A 12,143-nucleotide genomic window follows, 5' to 3' on the forward strand; every position below is an offset into this window, starting at 1 on the left:
AGTCATGTATATTAACTTTTATGAAATTTTAAACTTTGGATATATCATAATTTGGATCGCAGCTTTTTTTAGTTCATAAAACTAATCATACTTAATTGCTCCTTGTTCTCCAAATCACAGTTTCTTAAGTACCAGCTTGTGGCTGACGTTAAGGTATCTTTGATATTATCAAGTTAACACAATTTTTATTTAAAAATCACTGGAAATTAAGAAAATACAGTCAATCTGCTTACTTTTGCCAACGTAAAATTTACACTTAACCTAGTAAAACGTGAATATACAGATTTCGATACAGTATGACTGCCTCTACCATCAACATCAAATTCAACAATATTTTTTTTAATCTAAAGTGCGCTAGATAGACAAAAAAAAACTGTTCTCTCTCAATCATAATATAAATATGATAATTGACTTCAATTTTATCCCTCAATATATTACAGTAACACATTAACCCCGATGTGACAAGATCTAGAACATCAAACGAGTATGATTGCTGACAGAATTTCAATGAAGAGTAGTATCTTCATATGAAGCCATATTGAAATTCAGTATCATCCTATGGGGTACCCCCCCCGGGCATTTATGTAGAACATGCTAACTATGAAAGGCACCCCCATGATATTAGAAGCAGACAACCATTTTATGAAGCTCTATTACTCAGTTCTGATGCACTTTATTCTGAACTTCCTGACTAAAGTTGATTTAATGACTCTGTCTATAAAGACACATGAAACTCCTTTCATAAAAATTTTCTGAACACTTTAGAGTATTGAACATTTGGAGACTGTAACATTGCCAGTCAGCTAAGGTGACAATTACCATTATGGTATTGTGTGGTGATTTTCTGACTAATGTTTTTGCTAGTTAAGTGATGTGCAGATGTTTTTTATTAACTTAGAATTATTCATAAAGATACTTGATTTTACAATGTTTAATTATAAATCCATTTTATATGTACATTTCACAGGCAAATTACGTATTCACTGTACTTCATTAAACTTTAAATCCCAGCTGGATAATTTTATAATATTCATTTGGACACTCTCTTGTCACTGAAATACACTGCTTTCCTTGTAACTTTCCAGATCTACTATCTTGCAATAAAATTAATCCATGTATAGAAATTATTATTGAGCATAGATGATGATGGTTAATTACCCAAATGTGTTTTGGATTCATACTTCATGTAACTACAACTTATTCTTAAAGAAAATAATCAGTGATATTTAATCAATTGGCTTACTGTCTTTTCACGGAGTCGACTGATAGATACATTCTCAGATATGTGTGTATGTGTGTGTGCACAGCTTAACAATTCCTTAGAAATTGCATTGATATGTAGAGGTTGTTTTACGGCAAATGTACGACATCCTAGTGAACACCTGAATCCGAATCAACCAAGGTCATCATCGTCGAGTGTTTTCATTCCCTGCATATCAAGCAGTGGAGCAGACGAGCACTTGTACAGCCATTCAAATCTGATAAAGCATTTCTAGATGACGTACACGTTGAGTTAAAATGTCAAAAAAAATGGCCAAGGTGAATTGAATTCATGCAGGTATATTTTTCACTGAGAACATTTCGAAAATCAGCAGCAGAGTACGGCTTGCTCGATTAACTCCATTTTATTGGATTTTGGCAGCTTTTTTGTAAACTGAACAGAAACTCCAGTCTCTAAAATAAATTTAATACATTTGGAGAAAAAATAAGATTTTCTTCTAAAATTTTATTTTGATGATCAATTCCATGTAAACCAGAATTCAAATCAGGTTTTGCTGATTTGTCAGGTATCAGTCCAGTTTTTCCCAGTCACTGCACTTGAAATGGAATACATGAATATTCCTGGAAAACCATGCCCCCCTCCCCTCCAAGGCAATTTCAATCGTACGCCCATAAAACTCAGCACTCAATAAAAAGTATGCAATTTCCTGTCGGCATGCAATGCAATAATTGCACACACACAATCATAGAAAACACAGAAAAAGTAATTTCTTCAAAATATCAATTTCATCTTGAAATGAGATTATACTGGTGTGTCCATGTATGTTCATTCACAGTATACCTTCGACCTTGCCTATTATAAAAAATACTGATAATAATAATAATAATAATAATAATAATAACATCAAGAGAAATTAATTTACCATTTTGTTTTGTTTCATTGCACTGAACCTTGATTACTTTATGACAAATACCCTAGTGAACACTGCTGAAAGATAATTATGAAGGACCCAGCTGTTGTCTGGAAGCTTCCAAATGCTGTAGCAGAGAAAGGCTTCTACAATCCCTTATGGACACAAGAAATCACACCAAGGAAGGCATATTCACGTGACTGTTTGCAGTCAGAACTTGAGTGTATGACAACACGCAGCATACATGACTGCGTACTGCAGTCACATGGTAATTGCCGACAAAGAGCTTGCATAAACCACCGGTGATGTGCAAAGATGCTGACATATAATGGTTCCTTACAGGAATTTGTGACAATACTGGTTTTTCCATGCACTGCATACTCATGTATTTTTGAAAAGTTTTGATTTCGATAGGGAAATTTGCGTGTTTGCAGCTGGAAAATATGAGAACACTGTCACTCACCGAATGTACCTACATAAGCCACACCAAATTAATTATTGCTGAATCTCACCATTGTGGTCACCATGCCAACCACAACACAATCACCATGGTTACCACCATGAAGCAAACATACAACTATTTGCCATCACTTTCTTTGCAACCTGGAGTATTTCCATTTAAATCTTCAGTAAAATTACTCTCTGTACATCTTAATCTCACATTTTCACCACCTTAAAAATTCTGAAAAAATTGTTTGAAGCACAAAAAAACATGCAAATCTGTTGAGTATGATTTTGAAATATGAGTGTCACCAAGATATAAGTCAAACTACTACATACGTCTGCTTAAACCCATATTTTTGTTGATTGAGGTCAAAGTGCACAGGTCAAGTGTCATAGTTAAAAGTCTGAACAAGGCTCACATTTACAGTCCATAATTGAATTTCATTGATGGGAAAGCTGAATCACACACATGAAAAGTTCATTAAAACCATTAATAATTAATTAACACATCACAATATACCTTTTGGCAGTGGGTTCGAGGTCTGGCCGTTCCATGAATTGCCTTATGATCAGCATCTTCAAATGAAATTACAGCGTTGTTTTGCTCAAAAGGCAGTAAACAAATCTTTCAGGAATTAATGCAATTTTGCTGATGCGATTATGTCTCCTGAAGGTGAAAATGAGTATTTCTTAATAAACACATTATAAGGGAGATGGAATCAGGCCCCGAATACTCAAAGATTTAATAAACCAATTAGTATTACACTTTTGAGAAATTCAAGTTCAAATTCCACCAAATTCTGTCAGTGGACATGACTGAAGGCATTACTTCTGAAATCAAATCAAACTCATGGAGGACGTATTGTTTAATGATCTGCAAATTCATCAAAATTTGAGCAATTTCTTTTTTTAAGAGATGCAACCAAAAGAGAAAAAAAAGCAATATCCATATCACCATTGTACGATGAGCCTTAGTGAATTTTGCTGACACTAATAAATCTGAATGTGTAAATGTTTCGTCATATTGTCAGTCTTGCCTTGAATATGTCTGTGCCATGGTGATATGCTGTTGTACATTATCATACAAATCAAACACATTCCACGAATAATTGTAAACTTTCTTCAACCGCTATCAGATGTTCTGGCATTATTTTCCCCAGGTTAGATCATAAATTTTCTCCACTTCCATGAAAAGTGAATCATAAAAACAGAAAATGGTCCAGCCTTCAACCCTTTTGACGTCTTCATAAAAATCAGATGCATTACTGGTGTAACCACGCCAATTTAATGTGCAGTTTGTTTTATAGGCTACAGTCACCTGCAGCTCTTCAAAAAGCTGTACGGGTTAATACAGGACTATCGCAAGAATTGTGAAGTAAATTTACATCAGACAGGATCAAAAGTAACAATAAAACAATTCCCATATGATACACCATGTACATGTCACTGCTCATCAAATTTTGTATTTTAAGATATGCTTCAATCAAGTACTGTTAGAGAATCCATGTTTTGTCAACTAGCATATTGAGCATACTGGGCTATATGCAGTAATATACTTCTATATCGAGAACAATAGAATTTTGCGTGTTCTAAAAAGCTGTACAGAACGCCCATTCAGTAACATTAACTGTTTCACGGCATCCCAAACCAGACCCTGATATGCGGTGCATTCTGCGGCTGCATCAGTGTGTTCGTGTTGAATAATTTCAAGGGACTGGCTGGACGATTGCCAAATGCCTTATGCTCTGTATGTGTAATTCACAGGCTATCCAGAAGTGCATATTCCATACTTGCTATGAATCAGAAGAAAAATTGCTGAATTTGCATTAAAAATGTCAATACTTGGCCCAAATGACACCCCATCAAAATGTAAGATGACTATGATAATAAGGTTATCATGAAAATACCGTATAGGATGTACATCACCCTTATACTGTAGCTCTAATTTGGGTGATTCACTGCGGCAATGTCCTCGTGCATCCTTTTTGGTGTTTCTGTAAAAACCTCATTATGACCGCAGTTCTTTACACCATGAGAACATACATGATAGCTGCAATAATAGTAAACCGAAGCAAAAAGTGAAATATTGATTTTGAAAATCAATGACATTCCCAAATGTTACGGGCAAAAATTCTGAAAATTGACATATTCAATAATGTTACACAGCCCCTAGGTCATTTCTGCCAAAAAAAAATCCCTAGAGTGCCATTTTTATAATTACACTTCTTATGCAAGTAATTTCATACAAGGGACTTTGATTCCCTTTATTTTGCGGCTGGATTTCTTTGGCAAACTTGCTGTAATACAAAAGAAAATGAAAAATAACATGTTCATTTACAATTTCAAAAGCTGCGATGTTAATGGAATGGCATATAAATTCATTAAATTTCTGAAATTTTATGACCCAGACTTGTAAATAAAATACTTCTATGATTAAAATGTTTAGATTTTTACTGTATTTTGAATGTTTAAAAAATGGTCAATACAATCCTTCGGTTATATCCATACTACAAAGAATCATTCATATTTGATGTATTCTGATCAAATTATCATCCTTTTTCCTCTTATCATTGGTTCTGAATCATTTTTTATAGACGTTAAGGTCAATTTTAAGATCACTATCCATCATGCTCCTATCGTATATCTACATTTCTGCATTCTCTTTCTTATGAAAGGGATAAATTTTCAGATCATACATTTCCTTTATCAGTATTCCTACTCACTTTCAAGATTCCAGGATAAAACGTTGAAAGTCAAAACGCACATTACGGATTTTGATCTGTCTTACAACATGTACTTCCATACTATTCCATGAGTAAGGAGAGTAAATTATGTGATCTTTTTGTGTCATTTTTACTACAGGACAGTGATACAACAATTAAATCATCTCCAAATAGAATGCAAAAAACATCATTTTTCAAAGCCAAAGTCTACATTGTTTGCGACAAAAAATATTCAGCATTTTGTGTAAAACTGCCGAACAAATATTATAAACATAATGATTAAAGGAACGTAAAAATTTAGATATCTATAATATTAAGAAATTGCAAATGACATGAAATCAGTTTCCATGAATGTTTAACATGTCAGAATTCTGAGATCACATTTGAATGATTACTGCTGTCTTTTTTTTTTGACAGATATGAATACATCATTATCTCCAGAAGTTTGATATCAGTTGATTTTATAAATGTCATCAAATTCTTTTATTATATTGAAGACAATTTGAAGAAATTTTATTTCTGGTTAAATACATATTTGGATTTGCAGACAATACATCAACTCATAGCCAAGCATAAGAAATGTCTTAGAAAACTTCAGCAGAATGATTCTTAGCTTTGCAGATTTTATAAGCTCCAAAATCTGTAACTTAGTAGTTTGCAGTATATTTCCATGATCTACAAAATACATTGTCTTCAACTCATAAAAACTTATTGAAGTACAAAATTTTCAGCATGTCAACTCAGTCTGTTTGCATGCATATATTGTCTTCAACTCATAAAAACTTATTGAAGTACAAAATTTTCAGCATGTCAACTCAGTCTGTTTGCATGCATATGTCAAATTTTCTTGTTGAAAACTGAATTTTAGTCCGGACTTGAAAATTTACACTTGTCAACAAAGGCATAAACACAATGCACTCTGTGCTTGCAAGACTTACTAAGACATTGTCTGGGACGTATTTTTTACACTTTAGGTAGGAGAGGAATAAAATCAAAGTATTTTATAGAATGTTTTGTAAATGAAAATGACTATCAACAATTACAGCTATTGTTCCAATTAATAATTAGACTAAATATGGATCTAATTTAGCTGCAATAATAAGATGGTCACTTTAACATTTTAGACATTTAAGTAATAATGCTTTTCACCTTCAATTATTCAACATTGATATATGATAATGAAAAAAAAACAAAGGATGGGGATACTACTACATGGGAAGTGGAGTGGCCAAAGAAAGTATGCATTGTCAGTGCATGACTTTAGCTTTGCATGTCAAAGAGATGGTTCAATGCACTCTTAATATTCAGGAACTCAAGGCCAGCAGAAATGTGAAGTCACATCTCATTATACATCAAAGTTTGGATGATTTTGCAATTACTGAGTGTATCCATTATTGGCATCTGAGAGGAAAGTTTGCCAAAGTTCTGAATTAGCTGTGACTTTTGATGTATTTCGTAGTATTTCGTCTGGTTTTTGTCCACTTTTCTGTTCTAGTTCTCAACAAAACAAGTCACATTGAAATAGCTAGTATTCTACCAGTCAACACAGCCCACATATCTGCAATGTCCAATGCTATGACTGAATTTTAGTCCCAATAACCATTCATTCGTCAACAATTATAGTGCATATTGGACACAATTTATTGTTGTATCAGGGCTTATATTTCACAAGTCAGCGTACTTTAAGGGGCAGACGAGTAAAAAAACGTCATTTAAATTCTAAAACAAAATTTAAACATAAGCTTTTTTTGGTATTTATGTATACCAAATATGAGCTAAAAAAATATTATCACTTAAGTTGCAGCCCTGTCAAGTTAGGGTTCAGAGATTGAGGCACAGAACATACCGGTACATCCATATTTGAAATTCATCCAGTAATGAGTATGTGTAATGGTATGAAGAAATATCCCGTCCAAAGGGGAGGATTATTTTTTATTTTCCATCAGTAGATAATAAGATTTACTGTGAAGTTGTACATTTTAATTAGTTTTTATCGTTTTGCAGAATTAATTTTTTTTCAAATTTCTGACAGTGAATATATAATCCCTGTACTAGAAAATTGATCATGACAGGTTACAGTAATTGTATCAAGCTGTTTAAGAACTCATACAGTACATAACCCAACAGCCTTAATTGACATGACACAGTCAGAATGGTTCTCCTTCTGAGAGTAGATATCAATTGCAAATATACTGCTGGATTTTAATTAAGAAAAGGAAAATTCAATTCTTCAAGCTACCGGTAGCTGACAGAATAAAGGTATTACGACCTTGTTTTATAAAATGCAAATTGTCCTGAGGTGTTGAGTCTATTGAAGAGAACGGTGGTCATGATACAGAATATCAAAGAACATATTGTCAAAACAGAGATAAAAACGCTTGAGGCACAAGGATAAGAATTCTTTTGACCAAAAAAAATATGAGCAACTCAGATTTCCATGGTTGTCAAAAGCTTTGATGGGAAGACACGTAGACATGGAATATGTAATATTGATTTCAATCTTTTATGAGAGAGAGCATATTTCACACAGCTTACATTACTTGACAGCTACAACACTTCAATATTCACAAGCAAAGCTTCTCATAAAGCCTTGTGTAATTAATATTTCAGGATGAGATGCGAATCACCCTTCAAGATTCTTACACACACATCCATATTTTATGACATCCATCTTGATTTATGAGCCTGAGGGAGTTCAGAGTATATTTTATTGTTGTATGAGAACAACACCCACTGTTGCATTTGGTATGTTTTCTTTGATAGGGGAGGGTTGGTTAGGAATGCATTTGAGAATTAACGCATTCTTTTCATTCTTCATAATTGTGAGGCAAAAGACTGTGATTGTGTGTGGAGAGATAAATAGATATACAGATAGTGATATAGATAGATACACAGACACATGTATATAGATAGATATATGTAAATGAATTACCTATATATATATATATATATATATATATATATATATATATATATATATATATATATATATATATGTGTGTGTGTGTGTGTGTGTGTGTATCAAAGTATTAATGTATATCAACGTCCTTGTGGGAAATGACAGAGCTTGATGCTAAAGCAGAGCGTTATAAATAATATCACAATTTACTTCAAGTACAAAGTATATATCTATTAGTTAAGTTTCATGCATCCTGTCATATATTATGTCATTAAATGTCATCAAAATTATGTCATTTGAACCATGTCATTAAAACACTCCTTAACATTATACGGCTCCTTGTTTAAAGAATTTTCCTTCCCTGAGAACTGTGCATTGCAGTTTATAATGGAATATACTTTCTGCAAATGCTGGAGACTTCCCTGACAGTGATTTCACCTTTGATCACCATGATTTGGTCAGCCTTATTGTTTTCAGAGACAATTAAATTTGGAGCTGTTTATAGGGAAATGGGGTTGAAAGCATTAAGCATAGTAAGCATAAGTGATAGTAAATTTATAATACCATCAAACTTGATTTGTTTTGACTGAACTTCTAAGGTACAAAATTTCATGAAAAGTAAAGTGGGTTTTCTGAAACGGAAAAAAGTTGTTTTTTTTCTGAAAATTCTTAATGTTATCCAACAGGAAAAGTCAATTTTGACAGTCATCTGGCAGGCGCAGACATCGTAAGGCTCTTTACATGCCCATTAGTGTGTCCTCCTATCATTACTGTTGAATTTTCCAGAAGAGGAAATTACAATGGTCCATTAGAACATGACAAAGCAGATTGGTACATGGATGATCAAACATACCATTAAGTCCAGACCAGATGAGTACAGACTCTTGTAATCTCAGCTAGGGAGTACAGACTCTTGTAATCTCAGCTAGGGAGTACAGACTTTTGTAATCTCAGCTAGGGAGTACTTGTTATCCCAGCTAGTACATACAGACTCTTGTAATCTCAGCAGGTACGCACAGACCCTTGTAAACTAGGGAGTACAGACCCTTGTAATCTCTCTGAGCTCAGGGAGTACAGACTCTTGTAATCTCAGCTAAGGAGTACAAATTCCTCTCTCAGCTAGTGTACAGACTCCTGTAATCTCAGCTAGGGAGTACAGACTCTTGTAATCTCATCTTGGGAGTACAGACACATTTCAAACCCAATGAGCATATAGCAAATACTCAGCATTCTGGGCTTCCTGTGGACTCTGTAGCATATCATCAGAACAATAATAAACCTGAATGTGCTTCACTCAAATTCATAGAAAGCTGTGATATATCCAATTCTAAACAATATCACAGACCTGGAACCAACCTTTTTTTTCAATTTCATGCAATCTGCCAAACACTTCTGGGTCAGATATTGACCTTTTGCATCAAGCAAGCATCTCTGAAAATCATTTAACATTTCTTGATTTAGCTTTCCCAGCTGAGTTATGCAAGACACCTCTGTTTCTACTGACTAAATTGATGAATTGCTTTACGATACATCAAGTAGATTTTGACAGATGTACATGTACTGTAATTAAAATGGGGTCTGGTGATGTGCAGCATGTTACCATGGCAACATGAGCAATCAATAGACGAAGAGATTGGAAAATTTGATGACTCGCGAACAAAAATATTTCAAATGTACAATGTGGATTCATATTTTCATGTTCATATGATTTATGGCCACATTTTGGATATTCTTCCTATTATAGTATGAATAAGATATTAAAAACTGGCATTGATGATGCCAGTGTTATGATACTAAACTTTTCATACATCACACAATTATATCATCTTTTGTTGTGGATGTGATCAGTGTCGATTATATAATCTATAATGGATGAAAATTTTATCCTAGTATTTGTGCCATCATGTTGAAAGGAAAAATTTATGGTTCCGTACAAATGAAGCAATGTCAATGTACAACTATTTTACTTCATCCAGGAAGACAAAGGGGAGCGCCCTCTTGAGGTGAGGAAGAGCAATGTTTCGATCCTTTTAGACCTTACATGAACTTAAATGTACATGAACGTTGCACTGCAATGTCATTGAACTGTACGATATTGCTGCTTTTTAGATTTGTAACATCTTCCCATGTGGTATGACATTTATTCCGGCTGGGATATTTACATCCTTCAGTCTTGTCACATCGTGTCAAACTGAGCCCTCTAAACTGCAAGTCTCATTGAGATCGCTGAACAATATATTGCAAGACAAATTCTCTTCCTCATGCACTCACTTTTTAATGCATGACCCCCGGGGTGATGATCAACCTAGAAACGGGAAGAAGAACGCCTCAACTGCCAGGAAATCCTATTGAATGGTGATTGAAAACAACTCAATGATGTTGGCACAGATGTTGAGTTAAAAATCCCAACAGACTCTACCACACACACTCAACAGTGTTGATCCCCAATCTATTTATCAGATATCTTTTCAAAATCAAAAAATAATGTTTATACTTGTTGAAGAATTGCATAAAAGACTAATTAATGCCCAACAAATTGCTGAATGAAAAATGATATCTTTATAAACATCAAATATCATTTCCTGTGTCTTAAAAAATTTCCATTCCAAAATTATATGGATCTTTATATATTTTTTGAAAAAAATTTTTTGACAAAACCCTATTTGCCATATAGCTTTTGCTAACTTATTCTGAGCTTAAGTTTTGAATTTTCCATTTGAAATCTTCAATCTGATAGTTCATTGCCTAGCATTGACATAGTATAAATGTAATATTTTACCACTTTTAACAATCATTAGCTCACATTTAATATATGTGTGTATATACTTTAGAGAACTCTAGCAGTGGCAGACCTACAGAAATCCTAAATAGTTGAACACTGAAGCTTATGTCTACTTTAATATACTCATGAACCTGCATGAATTTTGTAAGAATGCACTGCACTGCTGAATGCCCGATTTTACAATGTTACCTTATAGTTTTCAATCGTGCAACAGGGACCAAATATTGTCTACATTAATTCAGTGCAATACAATATTACAAGAGGACATGTTTACTTTGTCATGGTAGATTGTATCACTATTTTTAATGTACAAGCTAGGCTGCATGGTGTTGTATTGTGTATGTCCATTGCAACAGTTGCCAACCATTTTGTACTTTGATGGCTGGAGTGCATCAAAATGTGTTCAAATCAATGCATTTTACATTATGAATATGACAAGCTAAGGTCCATAGAAACTATTAAATATCGTGCGCACATTCACTTTGGCCTGCCACTTGTAACCAAATGTGAGCAAAGCGTCATCGACGTTGATTTTTGAATGTGCTGTTTGGAGGCGAAGTGAATCTACAGTACTCAGTTGATCGGTACACAGACGACCTTTTGTCGAGAATTTGTCATTACACATATAAAATCGAGTTGCTTTTTAGATTTTAAGGGTAATGAAGTTAATAGAATGACAGTTTATATCCATCCTGAATCAGCCATTCCTTTTAAGGTTATGTAAATGTATGGTTTATTTCATTAAGTGTTTGTATCAGCTGGTCACCCATGTATTAACACAATTAGATTACTACTCTACTGGTGAGAAATAGTGCAGGCCGTTTTTCATGTATTTTACAGCATCTAGACAGCACACCGTAAAGCCATGTATTATCTATACCACTGACAAAAATTGAGTACCCTGGCCAATTTCACGAGTGGACCAAAATATGTTGTATTTGATGAACAGTGTTCATAATCATATTAAAATCAATGACGTGGAGGTTTACTATGAAAGAATCTAATTTGACTTTGTACATCATGCATAAATTAATGAGTTTTTCCCTACATGAAGATGGAAATTACAAATCAAAAATTTGCTGCACTCAGCATTAATTTGAGCTTTCAATTTCAAAATAATCATTGTTTTGATTTTGTAAAGTCCTGGAATATTTTACCAGTGA

General features: G+C 33.8%; 1 protein-coding gene and 1 long non-coding RNA gene across 3 annotated transcripts in view; one reads left to right on the top strand and one right to left on the bottom strand.

Moving 5' to 3' along the window:
- Positions 1-12,143, bottom strand: part of LOC139114038 (uncharacterized) — a 50,348-nt gene that overhangs the window by 3,966 nt on the left and 34,239 nt on the right. The window lies entirely within an intron of this gene.
- The window catches only part of LOC139114040 (uncharacterized), a 38,483-nt gene that overhangs the window by 2,248 nt on the left and 24,092 nt on the right, over positions 1-12,143 (top strand). The window lies entirely within an intron of this gene.

This window comes from Ptychodera flava, chromosome 16 (genome assembly GCF_041260155.1).
Source record: "Ptychodera flava strain L36383 chromosome 16, AS_Pfla_20210202, whole genome shotgun sequence".
NCBI classification, from domain to species: domain Eukaryota; kingdom Metazoa; phylum Hemichordata; class Enteropneusta; family Ptychoderidae; genus Ptychodera; species Ptychodera flava.